This window comes from Lepisosteus oculatus, chromosome 6, assembly GCF_040954835.1.
Source record: "Lepisosteus oculatus isolate fLepOcu1 chromosome 6, fLepOcu1.hap2, whole genome shotgun sequence".
In the NCBI taxonomy this organism is placed as follows: domain Eukaryota; kingdom Metazoa; phylum Chordata; class Actinopteri; order Semionotiformes; family Lepisosteidae; genus Lepisosteus; species Lepisosteus oculatus.
The window spans coordinates 45,227,447-45,247,446 of NC_090701.1; the positions used below are offsets into that span (position 1 = coordinate 45,227,447).

The following is a 20,000-nucleotide window of genomic DNA, read 5'->3' on the forward strand; positions in this document are numbered from 1 at the left end:
GGGTGGAATTGGTGTCTGGAATGCCAAACGGGAATTACCGCTGAAACAAACGGGGTGGGGAAAAAAAAGGCCACGCTTCCCTGACCGGGAATCGAACCCGGGCCGCGGCGGTGAGAGCGCCGAATCCTAACCACTAAACCACCAGGGACACGGAGGAAAGCCCTCTCCTGTCTGTGGCGTGCCCGCAGCGCGACCGACGTCGGCTCTGAAAGCGGGGCCAAGCTCGGCAATCTTGAACTGAGACAGAGACTCGTCCACCAGCGATTCTTAAAACTGCAGTAACCCGTTGAAGACACGACCCCGCCTGCCGTCGTCACTTAGATCTAACCCGCAAAAGAATCACTGCTACAACGGCTTCCGCGACACAATGGTCAGCCACCTGGGGGAGGAACCGTGGTATGAATGACTGGAAGGACACAACAGGGAAACCCACCAGGTTCAGTGTCATACAGACTAGTGTCGCTTGACAGACAAAACTTGCAGTACAAGATTTCTAAAGATTCTTCACAATCACTGGAGTTACAGCCATCACACATCGGTGGGTTAACACTCACACACACAAAGAAAACCAGATCGCCCAGCACAAAGAAGAAAACAAGACTTACACCAAGTTGAGAGCACTTTGCCGCTGGGGGAACGGAATAACGACTATCTTCGATATTGACGCCAGGCTTTCCCTACACAAGGCCAGAACCAGACCGCGATAAGATGGCTCCGGGATGCCCGCGCTGCTCAGGTCGAGCCCGTTATGCCAAAGCAGCCTGTGGCGGGCAATGAAAACACAAGCAGCCCGTGTGTCTGCTTCCTGGTCTGCAAAGGCTCTCCAGGAAAATCTCTCTTGCGCTTCTGCTGAACTGCTGCTTCATCTACGCAGGGGCCCCCGCCTTCTTAATCAAGGAGTCCAATGGCAGCATTTGTCGCAAGTGCTCGTCAGTTCCCACACAGTCGGGGAGGAGCCCTGGACTTGATGAGGACAACGACAGCCTGCTTGGCATTGTTTTCCTCGGCACCTATCAATTAACACAGCAGGGTGTGACGTCCCCGGGGCGTGGGGTGTGAGTGAGGGACAGGAAGCAAGCAAGAGACAGAGGAAGTCAAGAGCCACCACACCCTGTTGCTTGCCAGTAATCACACAACTATGGCCCTCAGCTGATACCCCTTTACAAGTGGGAGACCCTGCTCCGAGTCCAGCCCGAGTGCAAAAGGCCCCAGCGAGATTTGAACTCGCAACCCCTGGTTTACAAGACCAGTGCTCTAACCCCTGAGCTATGGAGCCACAAGGCTCCAGGTCCTGACTCACGCGCAGACAAACGTACCGAGTCAAGCAGCTGGCAACATGAGGGAGACACGGTGCCCGGCTCAGCTACACAGCGGAGAAAGCAGAGAAAGGACGCCACGGCGAAGCTGAAGTCTTGCACAGGCCCATGGAAGACACCGAAGATCACCGAGGGAATCGACAGTCGGTCTGGCTCTTGTGTGGTTCCATGGTGTAATGGTTAGCACTCTGGACTCTGAATCCAGCGATCCGAGTTCAACTCTCGGTGGAACCTTTTGTGGGTGGAATTGGTGTCTGGAATGCCAAACGGGAATTACCGCTGAAACAAACGGGGTGGGGAAAAAAAAGGCCACGCTTCCCTGACCGGGAATCGAACCCGGGCCGCGGCGGTGAGAGCGCCGAATCCTAACCACTAGACCACCAGGGACACGGAGGAAAGCCCTCTCCCGTCTGTGGCGTGCCCGCAGCGCGACCGAAGTCGGCTCTGAAAGCGGGGCCAAGCTCGGCAATCTTGAATTGAGACAGAGACTCGTCCACCAGCGATTCTTAAAACTGCAGTAACCCGTTGAAGACACGACCCCGCCTGCCGTCGTCACTTAGATCTAACCCGCAAAAGAATCACTGCTACAACGGCTTCCGCGACACAATGGTCAGCCACCTGGGGGAGGAACCGTGGTATGAATGACTGGAAGGACACAACAGGGAAACCCACCAGGTTCAGTGTCATACAGACTAGTGTCGCTTGACAGACAAAACTTGCAGTACAAGATTTCTAAAGATTCTTCACAATCACTGGAGTTACAGCCATCACACATCGGTGGGTTAACACTCACACACACAAAGAAAACCAGATCGCCCAGCACAAAGAAGAAAACAAGACTTACACCAAGTTGAGAGCACTTTGCCGCTGGGGGAACGGAATAACGACTATCTTCGATATTGACGCCAGGCTTTCCCTACACAAGGCCAGAACCAGACCGCGATAAGATGGCTCCGGGATGCCCGCGCTGCTCAGGTCGAGCCCGTTATGCCAAAGCAGCCTGTGGCGGGCAATGAAAACACAAGCAGCCCGTGTGTCTGCTTCCTGGTCTGCAAAGGCTCTCCAGGAAAATCTCTCTTGCGCTTCTGCTGAACTGCTGCTTCATCTACGCAGGGGCCCCCGCCTTCTTAATCAAGGAGTCCAATGGCAGCATTTGTCGCAAGTGCTCGTCAGTTCCCACACAGTCGGGGAGGAGACCTGGACTTGATGAGGACAACGACAGCCTGCTTGGCATTGTTTTCCTCGGCACCTATCAATTAACACAGCAGGGTGTGACGTCCCCGGGGCGTGGGGTGTGAGTGAGGGACAGGAAGCAAGCAAGAGACAGAGGAAGTCAAGAGCCACCACACCCTGTTGCTTGCCAGTAATCACACAACTATGGCCCTCAGCTGATACCCCTTTACAAGTGGGAGACCCTGCTCCGAGTCCAGCCCGAGTGCAAAAGGCCCCAGCGAGATTTGAACTCGCAACCCCTGGTTTACAAGACCAGTGCTCTAACCCCTGAGCTATGGAGCCACAAGGCTCCAGGTCCTGACTCACGCGCAGACAAACGTACCGAGTCAAGCAGCTGGCAACATGAGGGAGACACGGTGCCCGGCTCAGCTACACAGCGGAGAAAGCAGAGAAAGGACGCCACGGCGAAGCTGAAGTCTTGCACAGGCCCATGGAAGACACCGAAGATCACCGAGGGAATCGACAGTCGGCCTGGCTCTTGTGTGGTTCCATGGTGTAATGGTTAGCACTCTGGACTCTGAATCCAGCGATCCGAGTTCAAATCTCGGTGGAACCTTTTGTGGGTGGAATTGGTGTCTGGAATGCCAAACGGGAATTACCGCTGAAACAAACGGGGTGGGGAAAAAAAAGGCCACGCTTCCCTGACCGGGAATCGAACCCGGGCCGCGGCGGTGAGAGCGCCGAATCCTAACCACTAGACCACCAGGGACACGGAGGAAAGCCCTCTCCCGTCTGTGGCGTGCCCGCAGCGCGACCGACGTCGGCTCTGAAAGCGGGGCCAAACTCGGCAATCTTGAATTGAGACAGAGACTCGTCCACCAGCGATTCTTAAAACTGCAGTAACCCGTTGAAGACACGACCCCGCCTGCCGTCGTCACTTAGATCTAACCCGCAAAAGAATCACTGCTACAACGGCTTCCGCGACACAATGGTCAGCCACCTGGGGGAGGAACCGTGGTATGAATGACTGGAAGGACACAACAGGGAAACCCACCAGGTTCAGTGTCATACAGACTAGTGTCGCTTGACAGACAAAACTTGCAGTACAAGATTTCTAAAGATTCTTCACAATCACTGGAGTTACAGCCATCACACATCGGTGGGTTAACACTCACACACACAAAGAAAACCAGATCGCCCAGCACAAAGAAGAAAACAAGACTTACACCAAGTTGAGAGCACTTTGCCGCTGGGGGAAAGGAATAACGACTATCTTCGATATTGACGCCAGGCTTTCCCTACACAAGGCCAGAACCAGACCGCGATAAGATGGCTCCGGGATGCCCGCGCTGCTCAGGTCGAGCCCGTTATGCCAAAGCAGCCTGTGGCGGGCAATGAAAACACAAGCAGCCCGTGTGTCTGCTTCCTGGTCTGCAAAGGCTCTCCAGGAAAATCTCTCTTGCGCTTCTGCTGAACTGCTGCTTCATCTACGCAGGGGCCCCCGCCTTCTTAATCAAGGAGTCCAATGGCAGCATTTGTCGCAAGTGCTCGTCAGTTCCCACACAGTCGGGGAGGAGCCCGGGACTTGATGAGGACAACGACAGCCTGCTTGGCATTGTTTTCCTCGGCACCTATCAATTAACACAGCAGGGTGTGACGTCCCCGGGGCGTGGGGTGTGAGTGAGGGACAGGAAGCAAGCAAGAGACAGAGGAAGTCAAGAGCCACCACACCCTGTTGCTTGCCAGTAATCACACAACTATGGCCCTCAGCTGATACCCCTTTACAAGTGGGAGACCCTGCTCCGAGTCCAGCCCGAGTGCAAAAGGCCCCAGCGAGATTTGAACTCGCGACCCCTGGTTTACAAGACCAGTGCTCTAACCCCTGAGCTATGGAGCCACAAGGCTCCAGGTCCTGACTCACGCGCAGACAAACGTACCGAGTCAAGCAGCTGGCAACATGAGGGAGACACGGTGCCCGGCTCAGCTACACAGCGGAGAAAGCAGAGAAAGGACGCCACGGCGAAGCTGAAGTCTTGCACAGGCCCATGGAAGACACCGAAGATCACCGAGGGAATCGACAGTCGGCCTGGCTCTTGTGTGGTTCCATGGTGTAATGGTTAGCACTCTGGACTCTGAATCCAGCGATCCGAGTTCAAATCTCGGTGGAACCTTTTGTGGGTGGAATTGGTGTCTGGAATGCCAAACGGGAATTACCGCTGAAACAAACGGGGTGGGGAAAAAAAAAGGCCACGCTTCCCTGACCGGGAATCGAACCCGGGCCGCGGCGGTGAGAGCGCCGAATCCTAACCACTAGACCACCAGGGACACGGAGGAAAGCCCTCTCCCGTCTGTGGCATGCCCGCAGCGCGACCGACGTCGGCTCTGAAAGCGGGGCCAAGCTCGGCAATCTTGAATTGAGACAGAGACTCGTCCACCAGCGATTCTTAAAACTGCAGTAACCCGTTGAAGACACGACCCCGCCTGCCGTCGTCACTTAGATCTAACCCGCAAAAGAATCACTGCTACAACGGCTTCCGCGACACAATGGTCAGCCACCTGGGGGAGGAACCGTGGTATGAATGACTGGAAGGACACAACAGGGAAACCCACCAGGTTCAGTGTCATACAGACTAGTGTCGCTTGACAGACAAAACTTGCAGTACAAGATTTCTAAAGATTCTTCACAATCACTGGAGTTACAGCCATCACACATCGGTGGGTTAACACTCACACACACAAAGAAAACCAGATCGCCCAGCACAAAGAAGAAAACAAGACTTACACCAAGTTGAGAGCACTTTGCCGCTGGGGGAACGGAATAACGACTATCTTCGATATTGACGCCAGGCTTTCCCTACACAAGGCCAGAACCAGACCGCGATAAGATGGCTCCGGGATGCCCGCGCTGCTCAGGTCGAGCCCGTTATGCCAAAGCAGCCTGTGGCGGGCAATGAAAACACAAGCAGCCCGTGTGTCTGCTTCCTGGTCTGCAAAGGCTCTCCAGGAAAATCTCTCTTGCGCTTCTGCTGAACTGCTGCTTCATCTACGCAGGGGCCCCCGCCTTCTTAATCAAGGAGTCCAATGGCAGCATTTGTCGCAAGTGCTCGTCAGTTCCCACACAGTCGGGGAGGAGCCCGGGACTTGATGAGGACAACGACAGCCTGCTTGGCATTGTTTTCCTCGGCACCTATCAATTAACACAGCAGGGTGTGACGTCCCCGGGGCGTGGGGTGTGAGTGAGGGACAGGAAGCAAGCAAGAGACAGAGGAAGTCAAGAGCCACCACACCCTGTTGCTTGCCAGTAATCACACAACTATGGCCCTCAGCTGATACCCCTTTACAAGTGGGAGACCCTGCTCCGAGTCCAGCCCGAGTGCAAAAGGCCCCAGCGAGATTTGAACTCGCAACCCCTGGTTTACAAGACCAGTGCTCTAACCCCTGAGCTATGGAGCCACAAGGCTCCAGGTCCTGACTCACGCGCAGACAAACGTACCGAGTCAAGCAGCTGGCAACATGAGGGAGACACGGTGCCCGGCTCAGCTACACAGCGGAGAAAGCAGAGAAAGGACGCCACGGCGAAGCTGAAGTCTTGCACAGGCCCATGGAAGACACCGAAGATCACCGAGGGAATCGACAGTCGGCCTGGCTCTTGTGTGGTTCCATGGTGTAATGGTTAGCACTCTGGACTCTGAATCCAGCGATCCGAGTTCAAATCTCGGTGGAACCTTTTGTGGGTGGAATTGGTGTCTGGAATGCCAAACGGGAATTACCACTGAAACAAACGGGGTGGGGAAAAAAAAGGCCACGCTTCCCTGACCGGGAATCGAACCCGGGCCGCGGCGGTGAGAGCGCCGAATCCTAACCACTAGACCACCAGGGACACGGAGGAAAGCCCTCTCCCGTCTGTGGCGTGCCCGCAGCGCGACCGACGTCGGCTCTGAAAGCGGGGCCAAGCTCGGCAATCTTGAATTGAGACAGAGACTCGTCCACCAGCGATTCTTAAAACTGCAGTAACCCGTTGAAGACACGACCCCGCCTGCCGTCGTCACTTAGATCTAACCCGCAAAAGAATCACTGCTACAACGGCTTCCGCGACACAATGGTCAGCCACCTGGGGGAGGAACCGTGGTATGAATGACTGGAAGGACACAACAGGGAAACCCACCAGGTTCAGTGTCATACAGACTAGTGTCGCTTGACAGACAAAACTTGCAGTACAAGATTTCTAAAGATTCTTCACAATCACTGGAGTTACAGCCATCACACATCGGTGGGTTAACACTCACACACACAAAGAAAACCAGATCGCCCAGCACAAAGAAGAAAACAAGACTTACACCAAGTTGAGAGCACTTTGCCGCTGGGGGAACGGAATAACGACTATCTTCGATATTGACGCCAGGCTTTCCCTACACAAGGCCAGAACCAGACCGCGATAAGATGGCTCCGGGATGCCCGCGCTGCTCAGGTCGAGCCCGTTATGCCAAAGCAGCCTGTGGCGGGCAATGAAAACACAAGCAGCCCGTGTGTCTGCTTCCTGGTCTGCAAAGGCTCTCCAGGAAAATCTCTCTTGCGCTTCTGCTGAACTGCTGCTTCATCTACGCAGGGGCCCCCGCCTTCTTAATCAAGGAGTCCAATGGCAGCATTTGTCGCAAGTGCTCGTCAGTTCCCACACAGTCGGGGAGGAGCCCGGGACTTGATGAGGACAACGACAGCCTGCTTGGCATTGTTTTCCTCGGCACCTATCAATTAACACAGCAGGGTGTGACGTCCCCGGGGCGTGGGGTGTGAGTGAGGGACAGGAAGCAAGCAAGAGACAGAGGAAGTCAAGAGCCACCACACCCTGTTGCTTGCCAGTAATCACACAACTATGGCCCTCAGCTGATACCCCTTTACAAGTGGGAGACCCTGCTCCGAGTCCAGCCCGAGTGCAAAAGGCCCCAGCGAGATTTGAACTCGCGACACCTGGTTTACAAGACCAGTGCTCTAACCCCTGAGCTATGGAGCCACAAGGCTCCAGGTCCTGACTCACGCGCAGACAAACGTACCGAGTCAAGCAGCTGGCAACATGAGGGAGACACGGTGCCCGGCTCAGCTACACAGTGGAGAAAGCAGAGAAAGGACGCCACGGCGAAGCTGAAGTCTTGCACAGGCCCATGGAAGACACCGAAGATCACCGAGGGAATCGACAGTCGGCCTGGCTCTTGTGTGGTTCCATGGTGTAATGGTTAGCACTCTGGACTCTGAATCCAGCGATCCGAGTTCAAATCTCGGTGGAACCTTTTGTGGGTGGAATTGGTGTCTGGAATGCCAAACGGGAATTACCGCTGAAACAAACGGGGTGGGGAAAAAAAAGGCCACGCTTCCCTGACCGGGAATCGAACCCGGGCCGCGGCGGTGAGAGCGCCGAATCCTAACCACTAGACCACCAGGGACACGGAGGAAAGCCCTCTCCCGTCTGTGGCGTGCCCGCAGCGCGACCGACGTCGGCTCTGAAAGCGGGGCCAAGCTCGGCAATCTTGAATTGAGACAGAGACTCGTCCACCAGCGATTCTTAAAACTGCAGTAACCCGTTGAAGACACGACCCCGCCTGCCGTCGTCACTTAGATCTAACCCGCAAAAGAATCACTGCTACAACGGCTTCCGCGACACAATGGTCAGCCACCTGGGGGAGGAACCGTGGTATGAATGACTGGAAGGACACAACAGGGAAACCCACCAGGTTCAGTGTCATACAGACTAGTGTCGCTTGACAGACAAAACTTGCAGTACAAGATTTCTAAAGATTCTTCACAATCACTGGAGTTACAGCCATCACACATCGGTGGGTTAACACTCACACACACAAAGAAAACCAGATCGCCCAGCACAAAGAAGAAAACAAGACTTACACCAAGTTGAGAGCACTTTGCCGCTGGGGGAACGGAATAACGACTATCTTCGATATTGACGCCAGGCTTTCCCTACACAAGGCCAGAACCAGACCGCGATAAGATGGCTCCGGGATGCCCGCGCTGCTCAGGTCGAGCCCGTTATGCCAAAGCAGCCTGTGGCGGGCAATGAAAACACAAGCAGCCCGTGTGTCTGCTTCCTGGTCTGCAAAGGCTCTCCAGGAAAATCTCTCTTGCGCTTCTGCTGAACTGCTGCTTCATCTACACAGGGGCCCCCGCCTTCTTAATCAAGGAGTCCAATGGCAGCATTTGTCGCAAGTGCTCGTCAGTTCCCACACAGTCGGGGAGGAGCCCGGGACTTGATGAGGACAACGACAGCCTGCTTGGCATTGTTTTCCTCGGCACCTATCAATTAACACAGCAGGGTGTGACGTCCCCGGGGCGTGGGGTGTGAGTGAGGGACAGGAAGCAAGCAAGAGACAGAGGAAGTCAAGAGCCACCACACCCTGTTGCTTGCCAGTAATCACACAACTATGGCCCTCAGCTGATACCCCTTTACAAGTGGGAGACCCTGCTCCGAGTCCAGCCCGAGTGCAAAAGGCCCCAGCGAGATTTGAACTCGCGACCCCTGGTTTACAAGACCAGTGCTCTAACCCCTGAGCTATGGAGCCACAAGGCTCCAGGTCCTGACTCACGCGCAGACAAACGTACCGAGTCAAGCAGCTGGCAACATGAGGGAGACACGGTGCCCGGCTCAGCTACACAGCGGAGAAAGCAGAGAAAGGACGCCACGGCGAAGCTGAAGTCTTGCACAGGCCCATGGAAGACACCGAAGATCACCGAGGGAATCGACAGTCGGCCTGGCTCTTGTGTGGTTCCATGGTGTAATGGTTAGCACTCTGGACTCTGAATCCAGCGATCCGAGTTCAAATCTCGGTGGAACCTTTTGTGGGTGGAATTGGTGTCTGGAATGCCAAACGGGAATTACCGCTGAAACAAACGGGGTGGGGAAAAAAAAGGCCACGCTTCCCTGACCGGGAATCGAACCCGGCGCGCGGCGGTGAGAGCGCCGAATCCTAACCACTAAACCACCAGGGACACGGAGGAAAGCCCTCTCCTGTCTGTGGCGTGCCCGCAGCGCGACCGACGTCGGCTCTGAAAGCGGGGCCAAGCTCGGCAATCTTGAACTGAGACAGAGACTCGTCCACCAGCGATTCTTAAAACTGCAGTAACCCGTTGAAGACACGACCCCGCCTGCCGTCGTCACTTAGATCTAACCCGCAAAAGAATCACTGCTACAACGGCTTCCGCGACACAATGGTCAGCCACCTGGGGGAGGAACCGTGGTATGAATGACTGGAAGGACACAACAGGGAAACCCACCAGGTTCAGTGTCATACAGACTAGTGTCGCTTGACAGACAAAACTTGCAGTACAAGATTTCTAAAGATTCTTCACAATCACTGGAGTTACAGCCATCACACATCGGTGGGTTAACACTCACACACACAAAGAAAACCAGATCGCCCAGCACAAAGAAGAAAACAAGACTTACACCAAGTTGAGAGCACTTTGCCGCTGGGGGAACGGAATAACGACTATCTTCGATATTGACGCCAGGCTTTCCCTACACAAGGCCAGAACCAGACCGCGATAAGATGGCTCCGGGATGCCCGCGCTGCTCAGGTCGAGCCCGTTATGCCAAAGCAGCCTGTGGCGGGCAATGAAAACACAAGCAGCCCGTGTGTCTGCTTCCTGGTCTGCAAAGGCTCTCCAGGAAAATCTCTCTTGCGCTTCTGCTGAACTGCTGCTTCATCTACGCAGGGGCCCCCGCCTTCTTAATCAAGGAGTCCAATGGCAGCATTTGTCGCAAGTGCTCGTCAGTTCCCACACAGTCGGGGAGGAGCCCTGGACTTGATGAGGACAACGACAGCCTGCTTGGCATTGTTTTCCTCGGCACCTATCAATTAACACAGCAGGGTGTGACGTCCCCGGGGCGTGGGGTGTGAGTGAGGGACAGGAAGCAAGCAAGAGACAGAGGAAGTCAAGAGCCACCACACCCTGTTGCTTGCCAGTAATCACACAACTATGGCCCTCAGCTGATACCCCTTTACAAGTGGGAGACCCTGCTCCGAGTCCAGCCCGAGTGCAAAAGGCCCCAGCGAGATTTGAACTCGCAACCCCTGGTTTACAAGACCAGTGCTCTAACCCCTGAGCTATGGAGCCACAAGGCTCCAGGTCCTGACTCACGCGCAGACAAACGTACCGAGTCAAGCAGCTGGCAACATGAGGGAGACACGGTGCCCGGCTCAGCTACACAGCGGAGAAAGCAGAGAAAGGACGCCACGGCGAAGCTGAAGTCTTGCACAGGCCCATGGAAGACACCGAAGATCACCGAGGGAATCGACAGTCGGTCTGGCTCTTGTGTGGTTCCATGGTGTAATGGTTAGCACTCTGGACTCTGAATCCAGCGATCCGAGTTCAACTCTCGGTGGAACCTTTTGTGGGTGGAATTGGTGTCTGGAATGCCAAACGGGAATTACCGCTGAAACAAACGGGGTGGGGAAAAAAAAGGCCACGCTTCCCTGACCGGGAATCGAACCCGGGCCGCGGCGGTGAGAGCGCCGAATCCTAACCACTAGACCACCAGGGACACGGAGGAAAGCCCTCTCCCGTCTGTGGCGTGCCCGCAGCGCGACCGAAGTCGGCTCTGAAAGCGGGGCCAAGCTCGGCAATCTTGAATTGAGACAGAGACTCGTCCACCAGCGATTCTTAAAACTGCAGTAACCCGTTGAAGACACGACCCCGCCTGCCGTCGTCACTTAGATCTAACCCGCAAAAGAATCACTGCTACAACGGCTTCCGCGACACAATGGTCAGCCACCTGGGGGAGGAACCGTGGTATGAATGACTGGAAGGACACAACAGGGAAACCCACCAGGTTCAGTGTCATACAGACTAGTGTCGCTTGACAGACAAAACTTGCAGTACAAGATTTCTAAAGATTCTTCACAATCACTGGAGTTACAGCCATCACACATCGGTGGGTTAACACTCACACACACAAAGAAAACCAGATCGCCCAGCACAAAGAAGAAAACAAGACTTACACCAAGTTGAGAGCACTTTGCCGCTGGGGGAACGGAATAACGACTATCTTCGATATTGACGCCAGGCTTTCCCTACACAAGGCCAGAACCAGACCGCGATAAGATGGCTCCGGGATGCCCGCGCTGCTCAGGTCGAGCCCGTTATGCCAAAGCAGCCTGTGGCGGGCAATGAAAACACAAGCAGCCCGTGTGTCTGCTTCCTGGTCTGCAAAGGCTCTCCAGGAAAATCTCTCTTGCGCTTCTGCTGAACTGCTGCTTCATCTACGCAGGGGCCCCCGCCTTCTTAATCAAGGAGTCCAATGGCAGCATTTGTCGCAAGTGCTCGTCAGTTCCCACACAGTCGGGGAGGAGACCTGGACTTGATGAGGACAACGACAGCCTGCTTGGCATTGTTTTCCTCGGCACCTATCAATTAACACAGCAGGGTGTGACGTCCCCGGGGCGTGGGGTGTGAGTGAGGGACAGGAAGCAAGCAAGAGACAGAGGAAGTCAAGAGCCACCACACCCTGTTGCTTGCCAGTAATCACACAACTATGGCCCTCAGCTGATACCCCTTTACAAGTGGGAGACCCTGCTCCGAGTCCAGCCCGAGTGCAAAAGGCCCCAGCGAGATTTGAACTCGCAACCCCTGGTTTACAAGACCAGTGCTCTAACCCCTGAGCTATGGAGCCACAAGGCTCCAGGTCCTGACTCACGCGCAGACAAACGTACCGAGTCAAGCAGCTGGCAACATGAGGGAGACACGGTGCCCGGCTCAGCTACACAGCGGAGAAAGCAGAGAAAGGACGCCACGGCGAAGCTGAAGTCTTGCACAGGCCCATGGAAGACACCGAAGATCACCGAGGGAATCGACAGTCGGGCTGGCTCTTGTGTGGTTCCATGGTGTAATGGTTAGCACTCTGGACTCTGAATCCAGCGATCCGAGTTCAAATCTCGGTGGAACCTTTTGTGGGTGGAATTGGTGTCTGGAATGCCAAACGGGAATTACCGCTGAAACAAACGGGGTGGGGAAAAAAAAGGCCACGCTTCCCTGACCGGGAATCGAACCCGGGCCGCGGCGGTGAGAGCGCCGAATCCTAACCACTAGTCCACCAGGGACACGGAGGAAAGCCCTCTCCCGTCTGTGGCGTGCCCGCAGCGCGACCGACGTCGGCTCTGAAAGCGGGGCCAAACTCGGCAATCTTGAATTGAGACAGAGACTCGTCCACCAGCGATTCTTAAAACTGCAGTAACCCGTTGAAGACACGACCCCGCCTGCCGTCGTCACTTAGATCTAACCCGCAAAAGAATCACTGCTACAACGGCTTCCGCGACACAATGGTCAGCCACCTGGGGGAGGAACCGTGGTATGAATGACTGGAAGGACACAACAGGGAAACCCACCAGGTTCAGTGTCATACAGACTAGTGTCGCTTGACAGTCAAAACTTGCAGTACAAGATTTCTAAAGATTCTTCACAATCACTGGAGTTACAGCCATCACACATCGGTGGGTTAACACTCACACACACAAAGAAAACCAGATCGCCCAGCACAAAGAAGAAAACAAGACTTACACCAAGTTGAGAGCACTTTGCCGCTGGGGGAACGGAATAACGACTATCTTCGATATTGACGCCAGGCTTTCCCTACACAAGGCCAGAACCAGACCGCGATAAGATGGCTCCGGGATGCCCGCGCTGCTCAGGTCGAGCCCGTTATGCCAAAGCAGCCTGTGGCGGGCAATGAAAACACAAGCAGCCCGTGTGTCTGCTTCCTGGTCTGCAAAGGCTCTCCAGGAAAATCTCTCTTGCGCTTCTGCTGAACTGCTGCTTCATCTACGCAGGGGCCCCCGCCTTCTTAATCAAGGAGTCCAATGGCAGCATTTGTCGCAAGTGCTCGTCAGTTCCCACACAGTCGGGGAGGAGCCCGGGACTTGATGAGGACAACGACAGCCTGCTTGGCATTGTTTTCCTCGGCACCTATCAATTAACACAGCAGGGTGTGACGTCCCCGGGGCGTGGGGTGTGAGTGAGGGACAGGAAGCAAGCAAGAGACAGAGGAAGTCAAGAGCCACCACACCCTGTTGCTTGCCAGTAATCACACAACTATGGCCCTCAGCTGATACCCCTTTACAAGTGGGAGACCCTGCTCCGAGTCCAGCCCGAGTGCAAAAGGCCCCAGCGAGATTTGAACTCGCGACCCCTGGTTTACAAGACCAGTGCTCTAACCCCTGAGCTATGGAGCCACAAGGCTCCAGGTCCTGACTCACGCGCAGACAAACGTACCGAGTCAAGCAGCTGGCAACATGAGGGAGACACGGTGCCCGGCTCAGCTACACAGCGGAGAAAGCAGAGAAAGGACGCCACGGCGAAGCTGAAGTCTTGCACAGGCCCATGGAAGACACCGAAGATCACCGAGGGAATCGACAGTCGGCCTGGCTCTTGTGTGGTTCCATGGTGTAATGGTTAGCACTCTGGACTCTGAATCCAGCGATCCGAGTTCAAATCTCGGTGGAACCTTTTGTGGGTGGAATTGGTGTCTGGAATGCCAAACGGGAATTACCGCTGAAACAAACGGGGTGGGGAAAAAAAAGGCCACGCTTCCCTGACCGGGAATCGAACCCGGGCCGCGGCGGTGAGAGCGCCGAATCCTAACCACTAGACCACCAGGGACACGGAGGAAAGCCCTCTCCCGTCTGTGGCGTGCCCGCAGCGCGACCGACGTCGGCTCTGAAAGCGGGGCCAAACTCGGCAATCTTGAATTGAGACAGAGACTCGTCCACCAGCGATTCTTAAAACTGCAGTAACCCGTTGAAGACACGACCCCGCCTGCCGTCGTCACTTAGATCTAACCCGCAAAAGAATCACTGCTACAACGGCTTCCGCGACACAATGGTCAGCCACCTGGGGGAGGAACCGTGGTATGAATGACTGGAAGGACACAACAGGGAAACCCACCAGGTTCAGTGTCATACAGACTAGTGTCGCTTGACAGTCAAAACTTGCAGTACAAGATTTCTAAAGATTCTTCACAATCACTGGAGTTACAGCCATCACACATCGGTGGGTTAACACTCACACACACAAAGAAAACCAGATCGCCCAGCACAAAGAAGAAAACAAGACTTACACCAAGTTGAGAGCACTTTGCCGCTGGGGGAACGGAATAACGACTATCTTCGATATTGATGCCAGGCTTTCCCTACACAAGGCCAGAACCAGACCGCGATAAGATGGCTCCGGGATGCCCGCGCTGCTCAGGTCGAGCCCGTTATGCCAAAGCAGCCTGTGGCGGGCAATGAAAACACAAGCAGCCCGTGTGTCTGCTTCCTGGTCTGCAAAGGCTCTCCAGGAAAATCTCTCTTGCGCTTCTGCTGAACTGCTGCTTCATCTACTCAGGGGCCCCCGCCTTCTTAATCAAGGAGTCCAATGGCAGCATTTGTCGCAAGTGCTCGTCAGTTCCCACACAGTCGGGGAGGAGCCCGGGACTTGATGAGGACAACGACAGCCTGCTTGGCATTGTTTTCCTCGGCACCTATCAATTAACACAGCAGGGTGTGACGTCCCCGGGGCGTGGGGTGTGAGTGAGGGACAGGAAGCAAGCAAGAGACAGAGGAAGTCAAGAGCCACCACACCCTGTTGCTTGCCAGTAATCACACAACTATGGCCCTCAGCTGATACCCCTTTACAAGTGGGAGACCCTGCTCCGAGTCCAGCCCGAGTGCAAAAGGCCCCAGCGAGATTTGAACTCGCGACCCCTGGTTTACAAGATCAGTGCTCTAACCCCTGAGCTATGGAGCCACAAGGCTCCAGGTCCTGACTCACGCGCAGACAAACGTACCGAGTCAAGCAGCTGGCAACATGAGGGAGACACGGTGCCCGGCTCAGCTACACAGCGGAGAAAGCAGAGAAAGGACGCCACGGCGAAGCTGAAGTCTTGCACAGGCCCATGGAAGACACCGAAGATCACCGAGGGAATCGACAGTCGGCCTGGCTCTTGTGTGGTTCCATGGTGTAATGGTTAGCACTCTGGACTCTGAATCCAGCGATCCGAGTTCAAATCTCGGTGGAACCTTTTGTGGGTGGAATTGGTGTCTGGAATGCCAAATGGGAATTACCGCTGAAACAAACGGGGTGGGGAAAAAAAAGGCCACGCTTCCCTGACCGGGAATCGAACCCGGGCCGCGGCGGTGAGAGCGCCGAATCCTAACCACTAGACCACCAGGGACACGGAGGAAAGCCCTCTCCCGTCTGTGGCGTGCCCGCAGCGCGACCGAAGTCGGCTCTGAAAGCGGGGCCAAGCTCGGCAATCTTGAATTGAGACAGAGACTCGTCCACCAGCGATTCTTAAAACTGCAGTAACCCGTTGAAGACACGACCCCGCCTGCCGTCGTCACTTAGATCTAACCCGCAAAAAATCACTGCTACAACGGCTTCCGCGACACAATGGTCAGCCACCTGGGGGTGGAACCGTGGTATGAATGACTGGAAGGACACAACAGGGAAACCCACCAGGTTCAGTGTCATACAGACTAGTGTCGCTTGACAGACAAAACTTGCAGTACAAGATTTCTAAAGATTCTTCACAATCACTGGAGTTACAGCCATCACACATCGGTGGGTTAACACTCACACACACAAAGAAAACCAGATCGCCCAGCACAAAGAAGAAAACAAGACTTACACCAAGTTGAGAGCACTTTGCCGCTGGGGGAACGGAATAACGACTATCTTCGATATTGACGCCAGGCTTTCCCTACACAAGGCCAGAACCAGACCGCGATAAGATGGCTCCGGGATGCCCGCGCTGCTCAGGTCGAGCCCGTTATGCCAAAGCAGCCTGTGGCGGGCAATGAAAACACAAGCAGCCCGTGTGTCTGCTTCCTGGTCTGCAAAGGCTCTCCAGGAAAATCTCTCTTGCGCTTCTGCTGAACTGCTGCTTCATCTACGCAGGGGCCCCCGCCTTCTTAATCAAGGAGTCCAATGGCAGCATTTGTCGCAAGTGCTCGTCAGTTCCCACAAAGTCGGGGAGGAGCCCTGGACTTGATGAGGACAACGACAGCCTGCTTGGCATTGTTTTCCTCGGCACCTATCAATTAACACAGCAGGGTGTGACGTCCCCGGGGCGTGGGGTGTGAGTGAGGGACAGGAAGCAAGCAAGAGACAGAGGAAGTCAAGAGCCACCACACCCTGTTGCTTGCCAGTAATCACACAACTATGGCCCTCAGCTGATACCCCTTTACAAGTGGGAGACCCTGCTCCGAGTCCAGCCCGAGTGCAAAAGGCCCCAGCGAGATTTGAACTCGCGACCCCTGGTTTACAAGACCAGTGCTCTAACCCCTGAGCTATGGAGCCACAAGGCTCCAGGTCCTGACTCACGCGCAGACAAACGTACCGAGTCAAGCAGCTGGCAACATGAGGGAGACACGGTGCCCGGCTCAGCTACACAGCGGAGAAAGCAGAGAAAGGACGCCACGGCGAAGCTGAAGTCTTGCACAGGCCCATGGAAGACACCGAAGATCACCGAGGGAATCGACAGTCGGCCTGGCTCTTGTGTGGTTCCATGGTGTAATGGTTAGCACTCTGGACTCTGAATCCAGCGATCCGAGTTCAAATCTCGGTGGAACCTTTTGTGGGTGGAATTGGTGTCTGGAATGCCAAACGGGAATTACCGCTGAAACAAACGGGGTGGGGAAAAAAAAAGGCCACGCTTCCCTGACCGGGAATCGAACCCGGGCCGCGGCGGTGAGAGCGCCGAATCCTAACCACTAGACCACCAGGGACACGGAGGAAAGCCCTCTCCCGTCTGTGGCGTGCCCGCAGCGCGACCGACGTCGGCTCTGAAAGCGGGGCCAAGCTCGGCAATCTTGAATTGAGACAGAGACTCGTCCACCAGCGATTCTTAAAACTGCAGTAACCCGTTGAAGACACGACCCCGCCTGCCGTCGTCACTTAGATCTAACCCGCAAAAGAATCACTGCTACAACGGCTTCCGCGACACAATGGTCAGCCACCTGGGGGAGGAACCGTGGTATGAATGACTGGAAGGACACAACAGGGAAACCCACCAGGTTCAGTGTCATACAGACTATAGTCGCTTGACAGACAAAACTTGCAGTACAAGATTTCTAAAGATTCTTCACAATCACTGGAGTTACAGCCATCACACATCGGTGGGTTAACACTCACACACACAAAGAAAACCAGATCGCCCAGCACAAAGAAGAAAACAAGACTTACACCAAGTTGAGAGCACTTTGCCGCTGGGGGAACGGAATAACGACTATCTTCGATATTGACGCCAGGCTTTCCCTACACAAGGCCAGAACCAGACCGCGATAAGATGGCTCCGGGATGCCCGCGCTGCTCAGGTCGAGCCCGTTATGCCAAAGCAGCCTGTGGCGGGCAATGAAAACACAAGCAGCCCGTGTGTCTGCTTCCTGGTCTGCAAAGGCTCTCCAGGAAAATCTCTCTTGCGCTTCTGCTGAACTGCTGCTTCATCTACGCAGGGGCCCCCGCCTTCTTAATCAAGGAGTCCAATGGCAGCATTTGTCGCAAGTGCTCGTCAGTTCCCACACAGTCGGGGAGGAGCCCGGGACTTGATGAGGACAACGACAGCCTGCTTGGCATTGTTTTCCTCGGCACCTATCAATTAACACAGCAGGGTGTGACGTCCCCGGGGCGTGGGGTGTGAGTGAGGGACAGGAAGCAAGCAAGAGACAGAGGAAGTCAAGAGCCACCACACCCTGTTGCTTGCCAGTAATCACACAACTATGGCCCTCAGCTGATACCCCTTTACAAGTGGGAGACCCTGCTCCGAGTCCAGCCCGAGTGCAAAAGGCCCCAGCGAGATTTGAACTCGCGACCCCTGGTTTACAAGACCAGTGCTCTAACCCCTGAGCTATGGAGCCACAAGGCTCCAGGTCCTGACTCACGCGCAGACAAACGTACCGAGTCAAGCAGCTGGCAACATGAGGGAGACACGGTGCCCGGCTCAGCTACACAGCGGAGAAAGCAGAGAAAGGACGCCACGGCGAAGCTGAAGTCTTGCACAGGCCCATGGAAGACACCGAAGATCACCGAGGGAATCGACAGTCGGCCTGGCTCTTGTGTGGTTCCATGGTGTAATGGTTAGCACTCTGGACTCTGAATCCAGCGATCCGAGTTCAAATCTCGGTGGAACCTTTTGTGGGTGGAATTGGTGTCTGGAATGCCAAACGGGAATTACCGCTGAAACAAACGGGGTGGGGAAAAAAAAGGCCACGCTTCCCTGACCGGGAATCGAACCCGGGCCGCGGCGGTGAGAGCGCCGAATCCTAACCACTAGACCACCAGGGACACGGAGGAAAGCCCTCTCCCGTCTGTGGCGTGCCCGCAGCGCGACCGACGTCGGCTCTGAAAGCGGGGCCAAACTCGGCAATCTTGAATTGAGACAGAGACTCGTCCACCAGCGATTCTTAAAACTGCAGTAACCCGTTGAAGACACGACCCCGCCTGCCGTCGTCACTTAGATCTAACCCGCAAAAGAATCACTGCTACAACGGCTTCCGCGACACAATGGTCAGCCACCTGGGGGAGGAACCGTGGTATGAATGACTGGAAGGACACAACAGGGAAACCCACCAGGTTCAGTGTCATACAGACTAGTGTCGCTTGACAGTCAAAACTTGCAGTACAAGATTTCTAAAGATTCTTCACAATCACTGGAGTTACAGCCATCACACATCGGTGGGTTAACACTCACACACACAAAGAAAACCAGATCGCCCAGCACAAAGAAGAAAACAAGACTTACACCAAGTTGAGAGCACTTTGCCGCTGGGGGAACGGAATAACGACTATCTTCGATATTGATGCCAGGCTTTCCCTACACAAGGCCAGAACCAGACCGCGATAAGATGGCTCCGGGATGCCCGCGCTGCTCAGGTCGAGCCCGTTATGCCAAAGCAGCCTGTGGCGGGCAATGAAAACACAAGCAGCCCGTGTGTCTGCTTCCTGGTCTGCAAAGGCTCTCCAGGAAAATCTCTCTTGCGCTTCTGCTGAACTGCTGCTTCATCTACTCAGGGGCCCCCGCCTTCTTAATCAAGGAGTCCAATGGCAGCATTTGTCGCAAGTGCTCGTCAGTTCCCACACAGTCGGGGAGGAGCCCGGGACTTGATGAGGACAACGACAGCCTGCTTGGCATTGTTTTCCTCGGCACCTATCAATTAACACAGCAGGGTGTGACGTCCCCGGGGCGTGGGGTGTGAGTGAGGGACAGGAAGCAAGCAAGAGACAGAGGAAGTCAAGAGCCACCACACCCTGTTGCTTGCCAGTAATCACACAACTATGGCCCTCAGCTGATACCCCTTTACAAGTGGGAGACCCTGCTCCGAGTCCAGCCCGAGTGCAAAAGGCCCCAGCGAGATTTGAACTCGCGACCCCTGGTTTACAAGACCAGTGCTCTAACCCCTGAGCTATGGAGCCACAAGGCTCCAGGTCCTGACTCACGCGCAGACAAACGTACCGAGTCAAGCAGCTGGCAACATG

At 55.1% G+C, this 20,000-nt stretch overlaps 38 non-coding genes across 38 annotated transcripts; 12 read left to right on the forward strand and 26 right to left on the reverse strand.

The window, feature by feature from the left end:
- Positions 1 to 76: 76 nt before the first annotated feature.
- On the reverse strand, positions 77 to 148 carry trnae-cuc (transfer RNA glutamic acid (anticodon CUC)). Its single transcript has one exon. It is a non-coding gene; the product is annotated as a tRNA-Glu (tRNA).
- Positions 149 to 1,203: 1,055 nt separating this feature from the next.
- trnat-ugu (transfer RNA threonine (anticodon UGU)) lies at positions 1,204 to 1,276 on the reverse strand. The gene has a single exon. It is a non-coding gene; the product is annotated as a tRNA-Thr (tRNA).
- Positions 1,277 to 1,478: 202 nt separating this feature from the next.
- Positions 1,479 to 1,550, forward strand: trnaq-cug (transfer RNA glutamine (anticodon CUG)). Its single transcript has one exon. It is a non-coding gene; the product is annotated as a tRNA-Gln (tRNA).
- An 81-nt stretch (positions 1,551 to 1,631) lies between these two features.
- trnae-cuc (transfer RNA glutamic acid (anticodon CUC)) lies at positions 1,632 to 1,703 on the reverse strand. Its single transcript has one exon. It is a non-coding gene; the product is annotated as a tRNA-Glu (tRNA).
- Positions 1,704 to 2,758: 1,055 nt separating this feature from the next.
- On the reverse strand, positions 2,759 to 2,831 carry trnat-ugu (transfer RNA threonine (anticodon UGU)). The gene has a single exon. It is a non-coding gene; the product is annotated as a tRNA-Thr (tRNA).
- A 202-nt stretch (positions 2,832 to 3,033) lies between these two features.
- Positions 3,034 to 3,105, forward strand: trnaq-cug (transfer RNA glutamine (anticodon CUG)). Its single transcript has one exon. It is a non-coding gene; the product is annotated as a tRNA-Gln (tRNA).
- Positions 3,106 to 3,186: 81 nt separating this feature from the next.
- Positions 3,187 to 3,258, reverse strand: trnae-cuc (transfer RNA glutamic acid (anticodon CUC)). Its single transcript has one exon. It is a non-coding gene; the product is annotated as a tRNA-Glu (tRNA).
- A 1,055-nt stretch (positions 3,259 to 4,313) lies between these two features.
- trnat-ugu (transfer RNA threonine (anticodon UGU)) lies at positions 4,314 to 4,386 on the reverse strand. The gene has a single exon. It is a non-coding gene; the product is annotated as a tRNA-Thr (tRNA).
- A 202-nt stretch (positions 4,387 to 4,588) lies between these two features.
- On the forward strand, positions 4,589 to 4,660 carry trnaq-cug (transfer RNA glutamine (anticodon CUG)). The gene has a single exon. It is a non-coding gene; the product is annotated as a tRNA-Gln (tRNA).
- An 82-nt stretch (positions 4,661 to 4,742) lies between these two features.
- On the reverse strand, positions 4,743 to 4,814 carry trnae-cuc (transfer RNA glutamic acid (anticodon CUC)). The gene has a single exon. It is a non-coding gene; the product is annotated as a tRNA-Glu (tRNA).
- Positions 4,815 to 5,869: 1,055 nt separating this feature from the next.
- On the reverse strand, positions 5,870 to 5,942 carry trnat-ugu (transfer RNA threonine (anticodon UGU)). Its single transcript has one exon. It is a non-coding gene; the product is annotated as a tRNA-Thr (tRNA).
- A 202-nt stretch (positions 5,943 to 6,144) lies between these two features.
- Positions 6,145 to 6,216, forward strand: trnaq-cug (transfer RNA glutamine (anticodon CUG)). Its single transcript has one exon. It is a non-coding gene; the product is annotated as a tRNA-Gln (tRNA).
- Positions 6,217 to 6,297: 81 nt separating this feature from the next.
- On the reverse strand, positions 6,298 to 6,369 carry trnae-cuc (transfer RNA glutamic acid (anticodon CUC)). The gene has a single exon. It is a non-coding gene; the product is annotated as a tRNA-Glu (tRNA).
- A 1,055-nt stretch (positions 6,370 to 7,424) lies between these two features.
- On the reverse strand, positions 7,425 to 7,497 carry trnat-ugu (transfer RNA threonine (anticodon UGU)). Its single transcript has one exon. It is a non-coding gene; the product is annotated as a tRNA-Thr (tRNA).
- Positions 7,498 to 7,699: 202 nt separating this feature from the next.
- trnaq-cug (transfer RNA glutamine (anticodon CUG)) lies at positions 7,700 to 7,771 on the forward strand. The gene has a single exon. It is a non-coding gene; the product is annotated as a tRNA-Gln (tRNA).
- Positions 7,772 to 7,852: 81 nt separating this feature from the next.
- Positions 7,853 to 7,924, reverse strand: trnae-cuc (transfer RNA glutamic acid (anticodon CUC)). Its single transcript has one exon. It is a non-coding gene; the product is annotated as a tRNA-Glu (tRNA).
- Positions 7,925 to 8,979: 1,055 nt separating this feature from the next.
- On the reverse strand, positions 8,980 to 9,052 carry trnat-ugu (transfer RNA threonine (anticodon UGU)). The gene has a single exon. It is a non-coding gene; the product is annotated as a tRNA-Thr (tRNA).
- Positions 9,053 to 9,254: 202 nt separating this feature from the next.
- trnaq-cug (transfer RNA glutamine (anticodon CUG)) lies at positions 9,255 to 9,326 on the forward strand. Its single transcript has one exon. It is a non-coding gene; the product is annotated as a tRNA-Gln (tRNA).
- An 81-nt stretch (positions 9,327 to 9,407) lies between these two features.
- trnae-cuc (transfer RNA glutamic acid (anticodon CUC)) lies at positions 9,408 to 9,479 on the reverse strand. The gene has a single exon. It is a non-coding gene; the product is annotated as a tRNA-Glu (tRNA).
- Positions 9,480 to 10,534: 1,055 nt separating this feature from the next.
- On the reverse strand, positions 10,535 to 10,607 carry trnat-ugu (transfer RNA threonine (anticodon UGU)). The gene has a single exon. It is a non-coding gene; the product is annotated as a tRNA-Thr (tRNA).
- A 202-nt stretch (positions 10,608 to 10,809) lies between these two features.
- On the forward strand, positions 10,810 to 10,881 carry trnaq-cug (transfer RNA glutamine (anticodon CUG)). Its single transcript has one exon. It is a non-coding gene; the product is annotated as a tRNA-Gln (tRNA).
- Positions 10,882 to 10,962: 81 nt separating this feature from the next.
- Positions 10,963 to 11,034, reverse strand: trnae-cuc (transfer RNA glutamic acid (anticodon CUC)). Its single transcript has one exon. It is a non-coding gene; the product is annotated as a tRNA-Glu (tRNA).
- A 1,055-nt stretch (positions 11,035 to 12,089) lies between these two features.
- Positions 12,090 to 12,162, reverse strand: trnat-ugu (transfer RNA threonine (anticodon UGU)). Its single transcript has one exon. It is a non-coding gene; the product is annotated as a tRNA-Thr (tRNA).
- Positions 12,163 to 12,364: 202 nt separating this feature from the next.
- Positions 12,365 to 12,436, forward strand: trnaq-cug (transfer RNA glutamine (anticodon CUG)). The gene has a single exon. It is a non-coding gene; the product is annotated as a tRNA-Gln (tRNA).
- An 81-nt stretch (positions 12,437 to 12,517) lies between these two features.
- trnae-cuc (transfer RNA glutamic acid (anticodon CUC)) lies at positions 12,518 to 12,589 on the reverse strand. The gene has a single exon. It is a non-coding gene; the product is annotated as a tRNA-Glu (tRNA).
- Positions 12,590 to 13,644: 1,055 nt separating this feature from the next.
- Positions 13,645 to 13,717, reverse strand: trnat-ugu (transfer RNA threonine (anticodon UGU)). The gene has a single exon. It is a non-coding gene; the product is annotated as a tRNA-Thr (tRNA).
- Positions 13,718 to 13,919: 202 nt separating this feature from the next.
- Positions 13,920 to 13,991, forward strand: trnaq-cug (transfer RNA glutamine (anticodon CUG)). The gene has a single exon. It is a non-coding gene; the product is annotated as a tRNA-Gln (tRNA).
- An 81-nt stretch (positions 13,992 to 14,072) lies between these two features.
- On the reverse strand, positions 14,073 to 14,144 carry trnae-cuc (transfer RNA glutamic acid (anticodon CUC)). Its single transcript has one exon. It is a non-coding gene; the product is annotated as a tRNA-Glu (tRNA).
- Positions 14,145 to 15,199: 1,055 nt separating this feature from the next.
- trnat-ugu (transfer RNA threonine (anticodon UGU)) lies at positions 15,200 to 15,272 on the reverse strand. Its single transcript has one exon. It is a non-coding gene; the product is annotated as a tRNA-Thr (tRNA).
- Positions 15,273 to 15,474: 202 nt separating this feature from the next.
- Positions 15,475 to 15,546, forward strand: trnaq-cug (transfer RNA glutamine (anticodon CUG)). The gene has a single exon. It is a non-coding gene; the product is annotated as a tRNA-Gln (tRNA).
- An 81-nt stretch (positions 15,547 to 15,627) lies between these two features.
- trnae-cuc (transfer RNA glutamic acid (anticodon CUC)) lies at positions 15,628 to 15,699 on the reverse strand. Its single transcript has one exon. It is a non-coding gene; the product is annotated as a tRNA-Glu (tRNA).
- A 1,054-nt stretch (positions 15,700 to 16,753) lies between these two features.
- Positions 16,754 to 16,826, reverse strand: trnat-ugu (transfer RNA threonine (anticodon UGU)). Its single transcript has one exon. It is a non-coding gene; the product is annotated as a tRNA-Thr (tRNA).
- A 202-nt stretch (positions 16,827 to 17,028) lies between these two features.
- Positions 17,029 to 17,100, forward strand: trnaq-cug (transfer RNA glutamine (anticodon CUG)). The gene has a single exon. It is a non-coding gene; the product is annotated as a tRNA-Gln (tRNA).
- Positions 17,101 to 17,182: 82 nt separating this feature from the next.
- On the reverse strand, positions 17,183 to 17,254 carry trnae-cuc (transfer RNA glutamic acid (anticodon CUC)). The gene has a single exon. It is a non-coding gene; the product is annotated as a tRNA-Glu (tRNA).
- A 1,055-nt stretch (positions 17,255 to 18,309) lies between these two features.
- Positions 18,310 to 18,382, reverse strand: trnat-ugu (transfer RNA threonine (anticodon UGU)). Its single transcript has one exon. It is a non-coding gene; the product is annotated as a tRNA-Thr (tRNA).
- Positions 18,383 to 18,584: 202 nt separating this feature from the next.
- On the forward strand, positions 18,585 to 18,656 carry trnaq-cug (transfer RNA glutamine (anticodon CUG)). The gene has a single exon. It is a non-coding gene; the product is annotated as a tRNA-Gln (tRNA).
- An 81-nt stretch (positions 18,657 to 18,737) lies between these two features.
- On the reverse strand, positions 18,738 to 18,809 carry trnae-cuc (transfer RNA glutamic acid (anticodon CUC)). The gene has a single exon. It is a non-coding gene; the product is annotated as a tRNA-Glu (tRNA).
- Positions 18,810 to 19,864: 1,055 nt separating this feature from the next.
- trnat-ugu (transfer RNA threonine (anticodon UGU)) lies at positions 19,865 to 19,937 on the reverse strand. The gene has a single exon. It is a non-coding gene; the product is annotated as a tRNA-Thr (tRNA).
- Positions 19,938 to 20,000: the final 63 nt, after the last annotated feature.